Raw genomic sequence first — 15,674 nt, 5'->3', positions numbered from 1 at the left:
TCCTTACCTGACCATCGCACCAGCTCCTCAGTGTCCCCGAGCGTTAGTGTGGAAAGGTAAGCTTACCTGTAATAAAAAAAAGGGCCATTAATTAGGAAGTGAACAAAAGAAATGACACGCTAAATAATAGATATGCGATTCAGAAAACTAGTTATCTCTCTCTCTCTCTCTCTCTCTCTCTCTCTCTCTCTCTCTCTCTCCAGACACAAAACATCAAAGCTTGAAAACCCATAAGTCGAAAAGTGTTGGAGTTTCATAAAGCCCTTGTCATAATAGTTACAAAAATCATATAAAAATTAACTTTACAATATAGCTGTAAGAATCATTCGTCCTGCTTAATTATGTATGCAGTCACGATGCGCACAATGAACTTCACAGAGTTGCGCTAAACGAACTTCATATTAAATAGTTATTCAATTTTTGCTCAACGTATTGCTTCGAAGTAAGAATTAAATTTTTTTCAGTTTTCCTTCCTTTTTATATGACTCAATATTAGGCAATGACATTACATTGTTCAAGACTGTGGCCTTCGCATTAAATCTAGGAAGAAAACACTGGGAAAGAAAATCTATCATTAGAAATATAAATTTTCCTACAATTGGCCGGGCCGGCTGGACAGACGTGCTGCTTCTGCTGCTGCACCTGTACTTCCCGCATATTTTGTAGTTGCTTGTTCCTTCGCTCTAGAGCACAGGCCGACGGGACAATCCTCGATTGTCTCGGGTTTACCCTAGAACTTACTTCTTTCCGCGAATCCCTTACCTCTTTCCGCGAATCCAGGAGCTGCTGCACTCCTCTTCGTTTCGAGAAAAGCTATGAGCAGCGAGAATTCTTATTGCTCTCTTTTACATTAATTGTTCGGTTTGAAACGAACGCAAAGAACAGACAGGTCTGTTCATATATATATATATATATATATATATATATATATATATATATATATATTATATATATATATATATATATATATATATATATATATATCATATAAGCCCTGTATATATTTCGTTTTTACTGACCCACAGTACATACACGCGCATATATATATATATATATATATATATATATATATATATATATATATATATATATATATATATATATATATATATACATACAGAGCGGAGAAGGGGGTACCAGTTTACAGGTTCTCAACCCGTTGACCTTTATTATTGTTGTTGTTGTTGTTGTTGCCATGAGTCCTTTGGCATTCAGCCGCCCCAAGATGACCACAAACAGAACAAAAGAATCTTGAAAGCGCTAGACACTAGAATATGAAAACCGGTTCCGAAGACATCTTTGTTGGTCAACAGTTGCTGCATCTGTTACTGTATAAATAGTATAGAAAACATGAAATTATCATTCGTAATGGACATACAGTAGTGTTCAGCTAACTAAGTGGTAGTTTGCTAAGCAAGTAGTATTGAAATGGAAGCCACTATATTAAGAGAGAAATTCTAGGGAAATATTATGAAAAAAAAAATACATAAAATAAGAATGATTAAACGAAAGGGTCACGCATATCAAAACATTGCATCCTCTCACTTAAGACCTCATGCATAATTTATTAGACTGCCAGAATGACTACTACTTAGTAGCATGCACAAATGCACAAGTTTCCATCAGGATAAAGCTTCTATATAGTATTTACGATGACCGTTGACACAAAAGTTAAAAAAAAAAAATCTCTAAAGACGATCCCGAGATGCTAAAACAGTTCAAAGAAACGATATTTCAACTATGGAGATAGACGTAAGAGACCTCATGAACACCTATCTTGCAGGCAGCATTAGATGTCAATCTCTAATGCTGAAGAAGAAGAAGAAGAAGAAGAAGAAGAAGAAGAAGAAGAAATATCTAAACTTGAAGCCTAAGGTAACACCTAGTTTTGTCAAACATTTAGTATCGCTAGTTAGTGCATAGAATGTCAGAGGTATAATAATAATAAATAAAATAAGAACCTTCGTTTTGCTGGCTTGCATTTTCATGTCCTGCTAAAGGTAAAATGTTATTTTGCCTTTTCTGTTTGCCTTTCTCATAGGTTTTATCGTGAAAAAAGTAGCAGGAGATGAAAGAAACGGTTTGGAATAAAGTAACAAGTCTTGGAATGTGGAGATGATGTAGTTTTAATCAACAAAACACCATAACATTTACAAAGCTTCCTTCATAGAATGCATCATGTATTTAGAGATGGGACTCAAATACAGCTAAGAGAAACGAAAGCAATAAGGGCAGAGTATGCGCAAAGGGATCAAATGGAGAAATGGTCAATAAGGTTTATTCTTTCAAATATTTAGCACCAATATATCCAATACAAGTTTTCTTGAATTGAATTTAGTGAAAGGCTAAACTCAGAAAGTGAGTAGACTGAATAAGGTTTGGAAATCATACAGAATTTAATTGCATACACAAGCAAGATTATATGTACATCATATGAGCTACTATGATCTGGATTGCTATGCTGACATGAATCATGTTATGATAATACAAGTGAATTTTAAAAAATTTTCTTTAAGATAATAAAGCTTGAAGAATATCAGAGGTCCGATGGAACGACAGTTAGAAATTATATTACAAGGGAAATCAGAAATGACATTACTAGAGAAATCACGCAAGTTCTACTTGATATAAGATGATGATGAAAAGGATATGAAAGTAGTTTGGACATATCCTTTGCATAACCCTAAGGAGATTATTTGGTCATATCAGCTGGGCTCCTGTGGGCACCGGAAGAGTAGGAAGATTAAGATCTATTTGGATGGGAGCTATGAGGAGAGAGGCTAGAAATACCTGGAGGTTCTTATAAGACAGTGGTTCTTAACCTTTTTCAGTTTATGCACCCCTTTCAAATCAGCAGTCAGTTCTCGCACTCCCCGATTGCTGAAATACACACACACACACACACACACACACCCACACAAAGTTGATGTGATGTGTATTAATAACAAAACCAGGTTTTTTTTTCTTCATTCATATAGCTTACATTTTTTCATGGCAAAAATCCAGAGTACATATTAATAAAAATGAAATTACATTATCTCTGAACACTTCTGAAGCAAAAAGTTTTTTTTTCAGGAAAATATAACGTGTATATAAAAATATATTTTGCTTGAATTATTCACAGGCATCCTCGCACCCCCTGGTTAAGAACCACTGATATAAGCCAATGCGTTGGAAAGACACGAATGGTGGAATTTCAAAGAGGTCCTCTGCATCACACAACACTAGAGGTAATGATGAATATGTCACTGCCTTAGGTTGCATTATATGCATACAGTAATATAACATTCAGGGCCAACAGTTGTACCACTAATATAAAGTCTTAAACCGACTATGCAACTGTGGCTCACGAGTACTTCCCATGTAACACCTGATATTGACAGATCATGGCTCATAAATTATTAATTTTAACAATAAAACTAACGGTGTCGATAATGACGATTAAATTGAACTTTGAGAATTCTCCTTTCTACCCTGGATTAATTCAGCGTTTATAATTTAATTATTTATTACCCAAACTTTGGATCTAAGGAATATTATAAGTTGATTAGTGTGTTTAACTGGCTCCATAATTTTAAAGTATAACGACGCCATTGTTAGACTCTCAGTTTAATGAAAATGCAGTAATGTTTGAAGTCACAAATCGGAGACAATTCTTTACAAATGTTATTAAGTCGTATACTAGAGTATATTAATTAGCCAAAAACATTTTTCATGAAGCCTTATTATACTGATTTTTAAGCTTTTGCTTTTCAACAATGTTAACTTTACTCAACTTAATTAACCTTATTAACCTTGATTATTAACACTTTTATTGAAGTAACTTTGTTTTCGTGCAACTTTGCCATACGCTTTAAATGTTACAAGGCACTGCTCGACCTCATACATATTCAGTCACTAGCTATTTTTATTGCTTTTGAATGATGGAAACACTCGTCCTTTATCTACAATAATTTGTCAAACTAGAATGGAGTTACCAAAGGTCACCTGTAGGAGTCAAGGGCCTGGATCTTTTTCCCACTCACTCTCTATAAATGTAAAGCACTCACACAAAGACTATTTGATAAAACGAATGCACACCACACACATATATATATATATATATATATATATATATATATATATATATATATATATTATATATATATATATATAAGCGAATACCACGGGAAATGATAGGACAGGAATCCAAGCGCTTTCGTCTTTATTCAGACATCGTCAAGGAGCTACTGAAGTACAATCGGAGAGGAAGGCTCAGGTACAAACAAGATCAGGAATACCAGATGGTTAATTATCAAAAGGGTAAAAATTAAAAGGGATAATCCAGGATTATCGGATATCACACGGTCACAAACTTAAACAGATTCTGACCCTAACCGAAATTACAAAGTATCTTTACAGTCCAAAAACATGTAAAACTGAATATATTAATTTTGTTGCTTATATTTATCTACAACTTTTTCATTATGAAAGCATCAAGTTTAAATAAACCAAGACTTAAATTTAGAACATTTCTATTATTTGACTTGATATAAAAAACAAGATTCAATGATATTCCTTTTAACTGTGTCATTACATGGGACAATAAGGCTCTTGCTTGACTCCAGTTAATAGGATGGTCTAAATCTCTCATATGTACAAATAATGCATTCGATATTTGCCCAGTTCTCACAGAAATATTGATGTTGCTTAAGACGCTGTGAAAGAGATTTGCGCAGTCTGTCCGTAATAGATTTTATCACACTTTTTGCAAGGAATTTCATATATGCAGCCTGGAAGATCTTTAGGAGAATTTTGATTACTAAACTCTTGACATTAATATTACTGAAAACAACATTTATGTTAAAAAGCTTTAAAATTCTAGGAATATCTAAAAACCTTTCATTCATAAGGTAATTTTAGAATGTTATGCTTACTAAACTTCAAGTTTGTCATTAGTTGAATAAAATGTTTTTTCTAGCTCTTTTCCATGCCACATCTACAAAAGTCCTTGGGTATTTAAGTTTCAATGCAATATCATAAATAGTTTTAATTTCAGCGTCAATAAAACTGCGGGCTACAGACACGTAAAGCCCTTAGGAACATCCCAGAAAAAACAGAGAATTTAACATTTTGATGGTGATTGAGTAGTAATGAACAAAAGAGGCAATATTAGTTGATTTCGAAAGACTGAAAAGGTGAAATTTCTATCATTTCTATGGACAGTTACATCAAGAAAATTCAAATTAAACAATTTCTTTCTTCCTCTACAGAAATTTTATAGAAGGGGACTAAATTATTGAGATTATTAAGGGGAATTCCTGGAGGTTTTCGTGAAAACTGGCCAAATACAGAATATATCATCCACGTATCTAAACCAAATAACTTTTTGGGGCAAAATTCTTGGTAAGACGTTTTGTCTCAAAAAATTCCATGTAAATATTGCTAAGGACAGGAGATAAGGGATTACCCATGGCCATGCCAAACTTTTGTACAAAAAATTCCCCATTGAAACAAAATTTACTATCTTTGGATACATAAAACCTTATGAGATCTAATGAGATTTTCTACACTTAAGGGAATGTCATGACGCTCTAATTCCTCTTCCAAATATTCAAGTAAGTCATCTACAGGCACTTTTTGTAAATAAAGAGACAACATCAAAACTAACCATATTAAAATCATAATTCAAATTTAAAACTATTCAATTTGTTTATAAAATCAACATTGTTTTAACATTCGGGTTGTTAGAAATATTTCCTACCAAAGGAGTAAGAATTTTTACAAGCCATTTAGATAAATTATACGAAACTGAGCCCACTGAACTAATGATTGGTCTGATAGGGTTATGATTTTATGTGTTTTGACTAAACCATACATGTAAGGTAGGGAGGCGCATTGCGGTGTAAACTGTTTAATTAAATGGTCCAAGCCCTTCAAAATGGATTTAATTTGTTTATTAAAATGGGGAGTTAACTGTCTGTATAGGGTCAGACCTCAGTTTCGTATAAGTATCAGTGTCATTTAGCAATGTCATTATTTTACTTATATAGTCACTTTTATTCATAATTACCACTGCATTAGATTTATCTGCTTTTGTCACCTCAACTGTTTCGTCTTCTTTAATTTTCTTAAAAGCCTGGAGAAAATCTCACGGGTACATTAGGGGGGAAGGTTTACTCATAGCACCATACACAATAGACAAATATGATATCATCAGGGCATAGGTTTTGATTCAATTGTAATTTGAATTTTCTTGATGTAACTGTCCATAGAAATGATAGAAATTTCACCTTTTCAGTCTTTCGAAAATCAACTAATATTGCCTCTTTGTCATTACTACTCCAATCACATCAAAATGTTAAATTCTCTGTTTTTCTGGGATGTTCCTAAGGGCTTTACGTGTCTGTAGCCCGCAGTTTATTGACGCTGAAATTAAAACTATTTTATGATATTGCATTGAAACTTAAATACCCAAGGACTTTTGTAGATGTGGCATGGAAAGAGCTAGAAAAACATTTTATTCAACTAATGACAAACTTGAATTTAGTAAGCATAACATTCTAAAATTACCTTATGATGAAAGTTTTTAGATATTACCTAGAATTTTAAAGCTTTTTAACATAAATGTTGTTTTCAGTAATATTAATGTCAAGAGTTTAGTAATCAAAAATTCTCCTAAAAGATCTTCCAGGCTGCATATATGAAATTCCTTGCAAAAAGTGTGATAAAATCTATACGGACAGACTGGCAAATCTCTTTCACAGCGTCTTAAGCAACATCAATATTCTGTGAGAACTGGGCAAATATCGAATGCATTATTTGTACATGAGAGATTTAGACCATCCTATTAACTGGAGTCAAGCAAGAGCCTTAGTCCCATGTAATGACACAGTTAAAAGGAATATCATTGAATCTTGTTTTATCAAGTCAAATAATAGAAATGTTCTAAATTTAAGTCTTGGTTTTATTTAAACTTGATTGCTTTCATAATGAAAAAAGTTGTAGATAAATATAAGCAACAAAATTAATATATTCAGTTTTTACATGTTTTTGGACTGTAAAGATACTTTGTAATTTCGGTTAGGGTCAGAATCTGTTTAAGTTTGTGACCGTGTGATATCCGATAACCTGGATTATCCCTTTTAATTTTTTACCCTTTTGATAATTAACCATCTGGTATTCCTGATCTTGTTTGTACCTGAGGCCTTCCTCTCCGATTGTACTTCAGTAGCTCCTTGACGATGTCTGAATAAAGACGAAAGCGCTTGGATTCCTGTCTATCATTTCCCGTGGTATTCGCTTATTTATGAAGTCACGTGCATCTACTGATTTTTAAGCATATATATATATATATATATATATATATATATATATATATATATATATATATATATATATATATAGTTAAGTGTGTAGTGTATACGTACATATGTGTATGCGTTTTGATAATTTTACGCTAAATGCACCTTATATAAATGTAAATACATATATTATGTATAACATACATATTGTGTTTACATTTATATCAGTGACAATTCCTTATCATTAATCCACAAGTTGAACCTTTGGGAAACTCTGAAGTGCTAGGAAAGGAGGATAGTGAGTGGTGAGGGGGGATTAAGGAAGGTTAACAGAAAATGTGTCTCAAGGCTCTTCCGACAGAGAAACTCGATAGCAAATAGATGAAAAATATATTCGTCGAAGGTTTTCAGCTCAAACATACACGAACGAAAAGAATTGTGGTAAAGAGTCAATTGGGCCCTTTCATATGAGAGTTGGAGGTTACTGGGAAATGATAGTCAAACCATCAGGTGTCAATGAACTTAATGTAATTGGGTGTTTTTAGGTTATATTAAAGAAAAATTCTCATATTAATACGATTATTTATTATTATTTTTTTTTTTTGTCTATCACAGTCATCCTATTCGACTGGGTGGTTTTATAGTGTGGGGTTCCGGGTTGCATCCTGGCCCCTTAGGAATCCATCACTTTTCTTACTATGTACGCTGTTTCCAGGAGCACACTCTTCTGCGTGAATTTTTCCAGGGTTCCTTTTCAGGGATCTTGGGCTCGTGCCTATGATTATGGGTACAATTTCCACTAGAATATCCCATATCCTTCTTATTTCTATTTTCAGATTTTGATACTTATAAATTTCCCCTTTTTCTTTCTCATCTACTCTGGTGTCCCATGGTATTGGACATCGATGAGTGATACTTTTTTCTTGGTTTTGTCAGTCCACGTCACGTCTGGTCTATTTGCACGTATCATCCTATCTGTTCTGATACCAAAGTCCCAGAGGATCTTTCCCTGATCGTTTCCTATCACTCCCGCAGGTTGGTGTTCGTACCACTTGTTACTGCAAGGTAAGCTATCTGGTGTTTCTTGCACAGGCTCCCAGTGGAGGGCTTTTGCTACTGAATCATGTCTCTTTTTCTATTATTATTATTATTATTACCAAGTGATGTACTGAGATTGTTTGTTTGCATGGTGTTTTTACGTTGCATGGAACTAGTGGTTATTCAGCAACGGGACTTACGGCTTTCCGTGACTTCCGAACCACGTCGAGAGTGAACTATTGTCACCAGAAATACACATCTCTAACCCCTCAGTGGAATGCCCCGAGATACTGCACGCTGTTTATGATACCCCGTAGGCTTCAAGTATGCCTAGAGCCTATTCAAGCGTTTGCACAAGGTAAATGAGGCAACCAACGCATGTACAAAATAAGACCGTTAAAGGACAAAGTAATAACGAAAAACTCGAGACGATTAGCAAGGACGATAGGACGAGTGAATGCCTGCCTGCTTCATATAACAGGCGTGAGTCTGAATAAATAAGATAAATGCCAATGGCAACAGCATCTTTAATGCATGCGGGGCAGCTGTCGACTATAACTGACATCTACAGATAATTATGAACAAGTGGTTTTGACTATTTATGGCTATTGGAAAATGAGGGTTGTGCGACAGTCGTTTGGCGTGTGCCTAAGGGCCGACGGGTTATAAATGTTTAAAATAAGAATGTAAAAACACATAATGATTAGGAAGTATTAAGTATGTAAACCGTTTTGCTTCAGCAGAATGTCTCTTGTTAAGAGTAAAAATGAATTCGTGACTAATACAAGACTGCTGAGACTTACGATTGAAAAAAAGACCCAATCTTAAAACAGGAAAAAAAAAGGTGATGCAAACTGAACAAGTAAAACACCTGCCGGCACAAGCATAACCAATTAATGATAACATCTCGTGAATAAGGAAAAACGAGTGACGACAGACGTCTTAAGGGCTTAAATGTATTTAAGAAACTGAGGTCTTTAACTGAATGGTACTAAAGACTTCATGAAAAAAATATACTCTTACGTTCTACTTGCAAATACGTCTTTGGGCATATGTGTGTACACCTAAATGGAAATTGAAATGGGTATGTAGGATTAAGATTCTGTACCCTTTTTGAGACCCACGCCAGCCGACTAACTACAAGTTCTCTTTTCTGAATAACACACACACACACACACACACACATATATATATATATATATATATATATATATATATATATATATATATATGTGTGTGTGTGTGTGTGTGTGTGTGTACGAGAGAGAGAGAGAGAGAGAGAGAGAGAGAGAGAGAGAGAGAGAATACTACTTCAGCACCGCGGTACGAAATAAAAGACAACTCTAAAAGACATGCATGGCTAAGGAGATCACTGTCAGTTTAAAAAAAATAGTAATACTATCACAAGGAAAATACTACAAATAACGAATAAAATTCGTAAATTAACTTACTCTTCTCAACGAATCGTACGTTAATTCTCTTAAGGAATGAAATTTCACGGCATATTACCGAGTAAAATAATCCCAAGGCCCAACTACTAAGAAGACATCCAGAGAGAGAGAGAGAGAGAGAGAGAGAGAGAGAGAGAGAGAGAGAGAGAGAGAGACCCGAAGCCACTCCCCCTCAAGTACATGACGAGACGTTATTAGACAAAGAGGTCTAGCCTGCTATGACCGCTATGTTCCCAAGTTACGGGGCACTAAACTTCATTAACGCCTCCGTGCGATTCACTTAACTAACATACAGTCCTTGCTTTTATATTATAAAAGCAAAATATCACACGAAATATTCTCATAACTATTTCTTTTTTATGTAAATTTACAAATTATTCTTTTATTTATTTTTATTCATTGTTCATGTTAACGTTAACTCTGTTCTTGATTCATCTTTGTCTTATTCTTCAAATACGTATGCTTTTACACACACACATACATACACATATATATATATTTGTGTAAATTTTCCTCTACAAAACACCGAAATTAACGAAAATAAAAACATCATAGGGCAAAACCTATTGACTTGGGAAAAGAGAAGAAATTAAATAAATCGATTTAACTTTAAAAGAACTAAGCATACATAGAAAAATATAGTAGGCACGTATAGAAAATAATAAACAATAGAAAAAACTGCAAAATAATAGGACGTCTTGGTGAATATGCCAAAAACGACAGAAGTCATTACGTCACCGGAAAAAGAGAATACTCATTAAATTATGTCACAAACAACGGAGGATCACTGAAAGAGAGACAAAAATTCTTTGAGATGCCAGAGCGCAAAATTGCATTTCCTGGAAACCCAACTACCGTAGCGAGTAAGTACTTCAGAAAAATAAATAGAGGCAGCAACAAACCGGATAGGAACCAGCAACACGCCTATGGGTAAACCAAAGAAAATTCAAAAAACGAAGAAATATGAGAGAGAGAGAGAGAGAGAGAGAGAGAGAGAGAGAGAAATAAGAGAAATATGAGAGAAAAAATACGAAGAAATGTGAGAGAAAGAGAGAGACAGAGAGAGGATGGGGGTCAGCGCCCTGAACACGATTGCTTCGCCCTTGATCACTCGACAAAGGTCGAGCCCAGATGGGGTGAACACTCGAGCTCACTCCAGGACAATAAACCCTATCTCGTCGACGACGGTCGACGACGACGACGAAGGCAGCGGAGAAAAATAGCAACGAAGGGGAAAAAAATCTTACAAATCGCTGTCGACATCCTCATAATTCCGTAACATCACCTTACTCAGTCATCTCCTAATAGCATTCCTGTTCATTTAAAACCTAGAATTAAGTCCATTGCATAATACACCTGTACTTGTAATTAAAGCCATCAATGGAGTGAACGAAATTAAGCTCCAGACTAGTAGTATTACGTTTATTTATTTATTTATTTATTTTAATCTTGACACTGAATAAGGGACTAGACTTTACCGGAAGTCCCTCGGTAATTAGTGAATGGGTGAATGCCAGATGCGATGGGAAAACAAAGGAGAAGGAATTTGGAAAGTGAATAGGCAAAATTACAGGGGAAAAAATACATGATAATGTCGTAGATATAAATATGGCAAATATGTGACTGAAAATATAAACGTCAGTCACTAAATGACGTTATCTATGACTACAGACTATAGTTAGTTCACAAACAGAGTAGCTGTCACTTAATTGGATACATGTGACATTTGCAATGATCTCAGACGTTTTATGTAAGGCCAATTTTCACTATAAAACAAGGAACTGTTCGAAAGTTCCTTTATTAAAATTACGTTAAAAGATTGATAGTGGATGGGAAAGCGTAGGTTCTATGCATAAGCGTCTTCTGAACGAAATTCATAAATATTAAATGATTAGTATATCTCATTTACACACACACGCACACACACTCACACACACACAAACACACTACCTTAAAAGCGAATCTAACGAGACAATTACTTGGGCTATTAAGGTACGTCTCCGTCAAGCACCCCAGATACAGGAAGAAAGTAGCGCGTTAAAAGGCAAGTGCGGTTCAGCTGCTTTGTTGCATTTTATCCTTAATCTACAATTCTGAAATACAGTCATACTGGCAATTTCTTGTGTAAGTATTCAAAACCTATCGGAAAATACAACCGTTGGTTGTATTTTCGAGTGTTGAGTCACTTCGTAACCCAACCATTTATAAACTGAGGACTCTGAATGAACAAGTACTTGCGTAGTTTATTTCTACATTCTCAAGTTCACAATGAATCAACGAGGAATATAAATCTCCACCCTGGATTAGCTCTTGGTCTATCTTTCCATGTCTTTTTTGCTCAAAGAACATTCTGCTAAGATTAACGCCGCCCTCTCTTTGTATAAATAAGACTGCTAATCTCTCCTTGATTCAATGTGAACTTGAGAATGTAGAAATAAACTACGAAAGTACTTGTTCAAAGTCCTCAGTTTCACACGCCTTCTACCGTGGATGTAGAACACACACACACACACACATATATATATATAGGTGTGTGTGCGCGCGCGTGCGTTTAATGGCTACAGTGTTGATTTTCGGATAAGCTTATCAGTACAAGACTATCCGAACAGGAAATAGACAAAGAAACTCACTTTCATGGCCAGATGCTGCAAATACCGAAATTTAACGCCATCCCGTACAGAGACAATCCCCTTTAATTTTAATGACAATACTTGAATGAATGCCTATCTGCCTATCAGTGGATATATATATATATAGGATATATATATATATATCCTATTTTCCCTACACTAATATTACACAAAGAACAAAATTCAAATCCCCCAGATGAAACTAAAATCAACCTAAAAATAATTATAAGAGATCAACAAAATAAATAATTGTACATCTTTTCCGTGCAAAGTTGAATAGCTGAAATGTGAAGGAAATTTTAGGCTTTATGAGGTAATTGCTATCCCCACGGTTTTAAACAGTGATTATGGCACCACCACAGCTGCCCTGCAAACGAGTGGATTCAAACAGTTACTCGTCACGGTCATACCAAAGAAGACGCCCTGAAGAACACCAGTTTCTCCAGAAATGCTTGATACTTGCGCACTTGTACGAGTAGATAAGCAATTATCACGTGGAAGAATTTGAAGATTATTAATTTCATAACTAATCATCAAGTGATGTGCAATACTTGGCCAACTCGCAGTATCCTGTTTGAGTCCAAATTTTACTTTAGACATAACTGCTACAGCCGCATTGCAAATCAATATTCGGATATCGTTGCTTCCAAAGAACAAAATTGAGATTCCCTGGTTGCGATTGTTTTTTTTTATTTTCCAAAGCTTGTAATCAAGATATGCCCCCAATTTTAACTACAAACCCGCATAGAGAAAGTTACTAATTTTCGAAAACAATCACAATCAGTATTCAAAATCTCTTAAAATTTCAGATGGAACCCCGCTCCCCCTTGCCCCCCCACCGCCTTATAAAGAATCTTTCATTTGTCAACGAACCTTCCACATAATTGAATCTCTTCATGTGAAAATTACACAAACTCCTTACTCTAAACATGTGCGGTTATTTCCTTAAATGCAAAATAACGACCACTGATCACATGAATGAAAAACATTTTACTTTTACGAATTACTCTTCAAATATTCAGAAACCATCGCACTTTGAAAATGATACAATGCAATCGTGCCATTTTAGATTTCACACCTTTTAAATTTTGTCCGGCGATTCAACAAAGCCGACATGCAAACCTGCATTGTCTTGTGTATTTTGTCTAGTTTATTTGAATTCCCATTTATCTCATCTTTTATGGAAACCAAAAGGAAACAAAAATTCCATAACATCCCAGAAACCGGCCGATCCGTTATCCCTGACAATACAAATGTGGCTGGTGCGTTTCATTCTTACGGTTTTACTTATTTATGTATTTTCGTTTTCACCAATCTGAAGAGAAATCGCCATTTCCCAAGTTGCATAAATTTTAGTCTCCGCGTTTATACACCGGACCTTTTGGAACATATTTCGCCACGCGTCTATTCTTACGTCAGAAAACGTCCGTTGTTATGAATAACATACATACATAATTTACTTTTACACACACACACACACACACACACACACACACACACATATATATAATATATTATAATAATATTATATATATCTCATATATATATATATATATAGATACTATATATATTATATATATTATATGACGGGTAAAAATGTTCTGTAGCAACAGAATTCCATCTAATAAAAGGAGCCCATAAAAACACCAAAATGTAGAGAGAAAAGTACTATATTTCAGAGACTGCTGTCTCTCTCTTCAGGTATATGAAAGGTTTACAGAAAAGGTAGTATTTAATAACCAAGCGATCCGTCCACAAAGTAACCGGCAATTTAGGTCACCCCCCCTGATATCTTCCTTTAATCTTCTTAAGCGTTGGTTGAATGAACACTTCGTTCGACGACATCTGAGATCCACGCCCCTTTTGAGATGTTCATTACCTGCTTCTCTTTTGTTAATTTTTTTTTTTTTTTTGGTTTGGCCGATTCCATCATTTGACTCTTGTACCGGCAGTTGCTGCTATAAAATTACACGTGACATATTCCAGTTTATTCTATGGTTATGTTCATTTATATGGTTGAAAATAGCCGAGTTCTGTTGTCCATACCTGAAGAGAGAGACAGCAGTCTCTGAAATATAGTGCTTTTTCTCTCTACATTTTGGTGTTTTTTTACATTTTTGTTTTTATGGGCTCCTTTTATTAGATATATATATATATATATATAGTAGATACATTAATATATATATAATATATATATATATTATATTATATAAATATACATATATAATATATATGTATATATATAAAATATATATATATATATATATAGTATATATATATATATATATATATATATACATATATATATATAGATATATATATATAATATTACATATATATATATATTATATATAATATATATATACATACATACATCATATAATAATATATAAAATATATATATATATTATAATATATATATATAAAAATATATATGATATATATATATAAATATATATGTGTGTGTGTGTGTGTGTGTGTATAAAACTGATTCACGAAAATATGGAACGTTTCTCCTTCCTTCCTCCTCCAAGGCCTTTCGACTTTTATCTTATATATATATATATATATATATATATATATATATATATATATATATGTATATATATATATATATATATATATAATATATATATATATATATATTATACTGGCTTTCTTTGTTTAACTGTATACTTATGACCTGCATAAGTGACCTCGAAAACCTAGCCGTGCATCTGAATCCTCCAAGAGGATAATTGCTTTTGAGTACACAAAGATCGCTTATGATGTTAATCATAAAAAACATTAAGCTGATAATCTGTTTTACATAGCATTCGTTTTCAACAAGAACAAGACCAGACACTTTTTTAAGATTAAATATTCAAATCGAGGCAAGCTAAAGTATTATGATAATAATAATAATGATCAATATTTACTCTGCACTTTCAAGGTGAATTACTAAAGATAAGAACGGTTTCGTAACTAAAACTAACCATCCATTGAACCCCGATTGAATAATTTATAGTAAAGAGCTATCATAGTTAAAATGTGTACAAAGACCCCTCACGAAAATCATGATCGGTTCATTCTTGCGTATCAACTATGAAAGTAATACGCGATCAAATAATTCCTATGATCACCTTTCAACGACAAGCATGATCAACCAATTGCTGGGTGCTCAGCTGATATACATGACTGAACAATTTTTAATGATAAACCATTCGTGGTGCAGGTGATCAAACAGGATCTTTAAAAATGAAAAATATTTTTTTCGAGTAAATTATAAATAA

The 15,674-nt window shown here is 34.0% G+C and overlaps 1 protein-coding gene across 5 annotated transcripts in view; it reads right to left on the bottom strand.

The window, feature by feature from the left end:
- The window catches only part of LOC135212074 (uncharacterized), a 155,040-nt gene that overhangs the window by 66,401 nt on the left and 72,965 nt on the right, over positions 1-15,674 (bottom strand). For 3 of the 5 annotated variants that reach the window (XM_064245427.1, XM_064245422.1, XM_064245428.1), the window contains exon 3: positions 8-66. The exons of the other annotated variants lie outside the window; for them this stretch is intronic. The gene's annotated coding sequence lies outside the window, so the exon portion shown is untranslated. The remainder of the gene's footprint in view (positions 1-7; positions 67-15,674) is intronic. 5 annotated transcript variants of the gene reach the window in all.

Source organism: Macrobrachium nipponense, chromosome 40 (genome assembly GCF_015104395.2).
Source record: "Macrobrachium nipponense isolate FS-2020 chromosome 40, ASM1510439v2, whole genome shotgun sequence".
Lineage (NCBI taxonomy): Eukaryota > Metazoa > Arthropoda > Malacostraca > Decapoda > Palaemonidae > Macrobrachium > Macrobrachium nipponense.
The sequence above is the reverse complement of the archived record's forward strand: the minus strand, read 5'-3'. Positions and strand labels throughout refer to the sequence as shown.